This window comes from Phalangium opilio, unplaced genomic scaffold (assembly GCF_054372755.1).
Source record: "Phalangium opilio isolate 3A_F unplaced genomic scaffold, DU_Popi_V2 ptg000037l_1, whole genome shotgun sequence".
In the NCBI taxonomy this organism is placed as follows: domain Eukaryota; kingdom Metazoa; phylum Arthropoda; class Arachnida; order Opiliones; family Phalangiidae; genus Phalangium; species Phalangium opilio.
In genome coordinates, this window is record NW_028324160.1 from 2,581,268 (window position 1) to 2,588,330 (window position 7,063).

Here is a 7,063-nt window from a genome sequence, read left to right on the forward strand (position 1 = left end):
GGGCTCGAACCACCAACCTTTCGGTTAACAGCTGAACGCGCTGACCATTGCGCCACTGAAGCCCAAAAATTAAATTTTCGTCAGGTATTGAGGTAAAACCTTGTCTTTTTACTTCACATCTGAGACCTCACAACACCGCTCCCGGATGGGCTCGAACCACCAACCTTTCGGTTAACAGCCGAACGCGCTAACCATTCGCCACGGACGCCCAAAAAATAAATGGTCGTCAGGTATTGTGGAAAAACTTTGGCTATTTACGTTACATTTGAGATCCAAAAACACCGCTCCCGGGTGGGCTCGAACCACCAACCTATTGGTTAACAGCCGAACGCGCTAACCATTGAGCCACGGAAGATCAGAAATTAAATGGTTGTCACGTATTGTGGAAAAGTTTTGACTTTTAACGCTACATCTGAGACCCCACAACACCTCTTCCGGGTGGGCTCGAACCACCAACCTTTCGATTAAGTGCTCGACGCGCTAATTATTGCGCCACGGAAGGCCAAAAATTAAATGTTCGTCAGGTATTGTGGAAAAACTCTGACATTTTACGTAACATCTGAGACGTCACAACACCGCTCCCGGATGGGCTCGAACCACCAACCTTTCGGTTAACAGCCGAACGCGCTAGCCATTGCGCCACTGAAGCCCAAAAATTAAATGGTCGTCAGGTATTGTGGAAAAACTTTGGCTATTTACGTTACATTTGAGATCCAAAAACACCGCTCCCGGGTGGGCTCGAACCACCAAGCTATTGGTTAACAGCCGAACGCGCTAACCATTGAGCCACGAAAGATCAGAAAATAAATGGTTATCACGTATTATGGAAAAAGTTTGACTTTTCACGCTACATCTGAGACCTCACAACACCTCTCCCGGGTGGGCTCGAACCACCAACCTTTCAATTAACAGCCGAACGCGCTAACCATTGAGCCACGGAAGCTCAGAAATTAAATGGTTGTCACGTATTGTGGAAAAGTTTTGACTTTTTACGCTACATCTGAGACCCCACATCACCTCTTCCGGGTGGGCTCGAACCACCAACCTTTCGGTTAACAGCTGAACGCGCTGACCATTGCGCCACTGAAGCCCAAAAATTAAATTTTCGTCAGGTATTGAGGTAAAACCTTGTCTTTTTACTTCACATCTGAGACCTCACAACACCGCTCCCGGATGGGCTCGAACCACCAACCTTTCGGTTAACAGCCGAACGCGCTAACCATTCGCCACGGACGCCCAAAAAATAAATGGTCGTCAGGTATTGTGGAAAAACTTTGGCTATTTACGTTACATTTGAGATCCAAAAACACCGCTCCCGGGTGGGCTCGAACCACCAACCTATTGGTTAACAGCCGAACGCGCTAACCATTGAGCCACGGAAGATCAGAAATTAAATGGTTGTCACGTATTGTGGAAAAGTTTTGACTTTTAACGCTACATCTGAGACCCCACAACACCTCTTCCGGGTGGGCTCGAACCACCAACCTTTCGATTAAGTGCTCGACGCGCTAATTATTGCGCCACGGAAGGCCAAAAATTAAATGTTCGTCAGGTATTGTGGAAAAACTCTGACATTTTACGTAACATCTGAGACGTCACAACACCGCTCCCGGATGGGCTCGAACCACCAACCTTTCGGTTAACAGCCGAACGCGCTAGCCATTGCGCCACGGACGCCCAAAAATTAAATGGTTGTCAGGTTTTGTTGAAAAGTTACGACTTTTCACGCTACATCTGAGACCCCACAAAACCTCTCTTTTGGGCTCGAACCACCAACCTTACGGTTAACAGCTGAACGCGCTAACCATTGCGCCACGGAAGCCCAAAAATTAAATGGTCGTCAGGTATTGTGGAAAAACTTTGGCTATTTACGTTACATTTGAGATCCCAAAACACCGCTCCCGGATGTGCTCGAACCACCAACCGTTCGATTAACAGCCGAACGCGCTAACATTGAGCCACGGAAGCCCAAAAATTAAATGTTCGTCAGGACAATAAATAAAAATGTACCTCGATTTTTAATAACATTTTCAAAATCGACGTTTCACGGCCAAAGAAGCATATTTTGAGTATTTCTACACTATTTTCAAATATAACCACTGAAACCATTATTTTTATACTTTTTGCTTTAATTCAAGCAATGTAACGATATTCATTCAAAAAACTGTTAAAATTCAATTTTCAATAAGAAATCGTATTCACGGATTTTGTGTCTTGAAGAAGAAAAACCTGCGATCTTTTCGGTACTTTTTTGAATGCATTTTTTTCTGGAGAAATTTTTGACCGAATTCAGCTTAATTCCAATAAAACGTTCATTAAAAGTGATTTCATCTCGATTGAACAATAAATAAAAATGTACCTCGATTTTTAATAACATTTTCAAAATCGACGTAACTCGGCCTAAGATATGGCCGTTGCCGAGAGTGCTAGTTAAAAATTCGAATTTAAATTAAGTGAGACAAATTAACCTCCATCTTTATAACCTTGACTTTTTACGTCACATCTGAGACCTCACAACACCGCTCCGGGATGGGGTCGAACCACCAACCTATTGGTTAACAGCCGAACGCGCTAACCATTGAGCCACGGAAGCTCAGAAATTAAATGGTTGTCAGGTATTGTGGAAAACCTTGACTTTTTACGTCACATCTGAGACCTCACAACACCGCTCCCGGATGGCCTCGAACCACCAACCTATTGGTTAACAGCCGAACGCGCTAACCATTGCGCCACGGAAGCCCAAAAGTTAAATGCTCGTCAGGTATTATGTAAAAACCTTGACTTTTTACGTCACATCTGAGACCTCACAACACCGCTCCCGGATGGGGTCGAACGACCAACCTATTGGTTAACAGCCGAACGCGCTAACCATTACGCCACGGAAGCCCAAAAATTAAATGGTCGTCTTTTATTGTGCAAAAACTTTGGCTTTCTACGTTATATTTCAGATCCCACAACACCGCTCTCGGGTGGGCTCGAACCACCAACCTATTGGTTAACAGCCGAACGCGCTAACCATTGCGCCACGGAAGCCCAAAAGTTAAATGCTCGTTAGGTATTGTGTAAAAACCTTGACTTTTTACGTCACATCTGAGACCTCACAACACCGCTCCCGGATGGGCTCGAACCACCAACCTATTGGTTAACAGCCGAACGCGCTAACCATTGCGCCACGGAAGCCCAAAAGTTAAATGCTCGTCAGGTATTATGTAAAAACCTTGACTTTTACGTCACATCTGAGACCTCACAACACCGCTCCCGGATGGGGTCGAACCACCAACCTATTGGTTAACAGCCGAACGCGCTAACCATTGCGCCACGGAAGCCCAAAAGTTAAATGCTCGTTAGGTATTGTGTAAAAACCTTGACTTTTTACGTCACATCTGAGACCTCACAACACCGCTCCCGGATGGGCTCGAACCACCAACCTATTGGTTAACAGCCGAACGCGCTAACCATTGCGCCACGGAAGCCCAAAAGTTAAATGCTCGTCAGGTATTATGTAAAAACCTTGACTTTTTACGTCACATCTGAGACCTCACAACACCGCTCCCGGATGGGGTCGAACCACCAACCTATTGGTTAACAGCCGAACGCGCTAACCATTGCGCCACGGAAGCCCAAAAATTAAATGGTCGTCATTTATTGTGCAAAAACTTTGGCTTTCTACGTTACATTTCAGATCCCACAACACCGCTCCCGGGTGGGCTCGAACCACCAACCTATTGGTTAACAGCCGAACGCGCTAACCATTGAGCCACGGAAGCTCCGAAATTAAATGGTTGTCAGGTATTGTGGAAAACCTTGACTTTTTACGTCACATCTGAGACCTCACAACACGGCTCCCGGATGGGCTCGAACCACCAACCTATTGGTTAACAGCCGAACGTGCTAACCATTGCGCCACGTAAGCCCAAAAATTAAATGGTCGTCAGGTATTGTGGAAAAACTTTGGCTTTCTACGTTACATTTGAGACCCCACAACACCTTTCCCGGGTGGGCTCGAACCACCAACCTTTCGATTAACAGCTGAACGCGCTAACCATTGCGCCACGGGAGCCCAAAAATTAAATGCTCGTCAGGTATTGTGTAAAAACCTTGACTTTTTACGTCACATCTGAGACCTCACAACACCGCTCGCGGATGGGCTCGAACCACCAACCTATTGGTTAACAGCCGAACGCGCTAAACATAGCGCCACGGAAGCCCAAAAGTTAAATGCTCGTCAGGTATTGTGTAAAAACCTTGACTTTTTACGTCACATCTGAGACCTCACAACACCGCTCCCGGATGGGCTCGAACCACCAACCTATTGGTTAACAGCCGAACGCGCTAACCATTGCGCCACGGAAGCCCAAAAGTTAAATGCTCGTCAGGTATTGTGTAAAAACCTTGACTTTTTACGTCAAATCTGAGACCTCAAAACACCGCTCCCGGATGGGGTCGAACCACCAACCTATTGGTTAACAGCCGAACGCGCTAACCATTGCGCCACGGAAGCCCAAAAATTAAATGGTCGTCATTTATTGTGCAAAAACTTTGGCTTTCTACGTTACATTTGAGATCCCACAACAGCGCTCCCGAGTGGGCTCGAACCACCAACCTATTGGTTAACAGCCAAACGCGCTAACCATTGAGCCACGGAAGCTCAGAAATTAAATGGTTGTCAGGTATTGTGGAAAAACTTTGGCTTTCTACGTTACATTTGAGATCACACAACACCGCTCCCGGGTGGGCTCGAACCACCAACCTATTGGTTAACAGCCGAACGCGCTAACCATTGCGCCACGGAAGCCCAAAAGCTTAATGCTCGTCAGGTATTGTGCAGAAAACTTGACTTTTTACGTCACATCTGAGACCTCACAACACCGCTCCCGGATGGGCTCGAACCACCAACCTATTGGTTAACAGCCGAACGCGCTAACCATTGCGCCACGGCAGCCCAAAAGTTAAATGCTCGTCAGGTATTGTGTAAAAACCTTGACTTTTTACGTCACATCTGAGACCTCACAACACCGCTCCCGGATGGGCTCGAACCACCAACCTATTGGTTAACAGCCGAACGCGCAAACCATTGAGCCACGGAAGCTCAGAAATTATATTGTTGTCAGGTATAGTGGAAAAACTTTGGCTTTCTACGTTACATTTGAGACCCCACAACACCTCTCCCGGGTGGGCTCGAACCACCAACCTTTCGATTAACAGCTGAACGCGGTAACCATTGTGCCACGGTAGCCCAAAAATTAAATGCTCGTCAGGTATTGTGTAAAAACCTTGACTTTTTACGTCACATCTGAGACCTCACAACACCGCTCCCGGATGGGCTCGAACCACCAACCTATTGGTTAACAGCCGAACGCGCTAAACATAGCGCCACGGAAGCCCAAAAGTTAAATGCTCGTCAGGTATTGTGTAAAAACCTTGACTTTTTACGTCACATCTGAGACCTCACAACACCGCTCCCGGATGGGCTCGAACCACCAACCTATTGGTTAACAGCCGAACGCGCTAACCATTGCGCCACGGAAGCCCAAAAGTTAAATGCTCGTCAGGTATTGTGTAAAAACCTTGACTTTTTACGTCAAATCTGAGACCTCAAAACACCGCTCCCGGATGGGGTCGAACCACCAACCTATTGGTTAACAGCCGAACGCGCTAACCATTGCGCCACGGATGCCCAAAAATTAAATGGTCGTCATTTATTGTGCAAAAACTTTGGCTTTCTACGTTACATTTGAGATCCCACAACAGCGCTCCCGAGTGGGCTCGAACCACCAACCTATTGGTTAACAGCCGAACGCGCTAACCATTGAGCCACGGAAGCTCAGAAATTAAATGGTTGTCAGGTATTGTGGAAAAACTTTGGCTTTCTACGTTACATTTGAGATCACACAACACCGCTCCCGGGTGGGCTCGAACCACCAACCTATTGGTTAACAGCCGAACGCGCTAACCATTGCGCCACGGAAGCCCAAAAGCTTAATGCTCGTCAGGTATTGTGCAGAAAACTTGACTTTTTACGTCACATCTGAGACCTCACAACACCGCTCCCGGATGGGCTCGAACCACCAACCTATTGGCTAACAGCCGAACGCGCTAACCATTGCGCCACGGCAGCCCAAAAGTTAAATGCTCGTCAGGTATTGTGTAAAAACCTTGACTTTTTACGTCACATCTGAGACCTCACAACACCGCTCCCGGATGGGCTCGAACCACCAACCTATTGGTTAACAGCCGAACGCGCAAACCATTGAGCCACGGAAGCTCAGAAATTAAATTGTTGTCAGGTATAGTGGAAAAACTTTGGCTTTCTACGTTACATTTGAGACCCCACAACACCTCTCCCGGGTGGGCTCGAACCACCAACCTTTCGATTAACAGCTGAACGCGGTAACCATTGTGCCACGGTAGCCCAAAAATTAAATGCTCGTCAGGTATTGTGTAAAAACCTTGACTTTTTACGTCACATCTGAGACCTCACAACACCGCTCCCGGATGGGCTCGAACCACCAACCTATTGGTTAACAGCCGAACGCGCTAACCATTGCGCCACGGAAGCCCAAAAATTAAATGGTCGTCAGGTATTGTGGAAAAACTTTGGCTTTCTACGTTACACTTGAGATCACACAACACCGCTCCCGGGTGGGCTCGAACCACCAACCTATTGGTTAACAGCTGAACGCGCTAACCATTGAGCCACGGAAGCTCAGAAATTAAACGGTTGTCAGGTATTGTGGAAAAACTTTGGCTTTTTACTTCACATCTGAGACCTCACAACACCGCTCCCGGATGGGCTCGAACCACCAACCTTTCGGTTTACAGCCGAACGCGCTAACCATTGCGCCACGGACGCCCAAAAAAAATGGTCGTCAGGTATTGCGGAAAAACTTTGGCTATTTACGTTACATTTGAGATCCAAAAACACCGCTCCCGGGTGGGCTCGAACCACCAAGCTATTGGTTAACAGCCGAACGCGCTAACCATTGAGCTACGAAAGATCAGAAAATAAATGGTTATCACGTATTATGGAAAAAGTTTGACTTTTCACGCTATATCTGAGACC

At 46.9% G+C, this 7,063-nt stretch overlaps 1 non-coding gene across 1 annotated transcript; it reads right to left on the reverse strand.

The window, feature by feature from the left end:
• Nucleotides 1-6,780: 6,780 nt before the first annotated feature.
• TRNAY-GUA (transfer RNA tyrosine (anticodon GUA)) lies at nucleotides 6,781-6,853 on the reverse strand. Its single transcript has one exon. It is a non-coding gene; the product is annotated as a tRNA-Tyr (tRNA).
• Nucleotides 6,854-7,063: the final 210 nt, after the last annotated feature.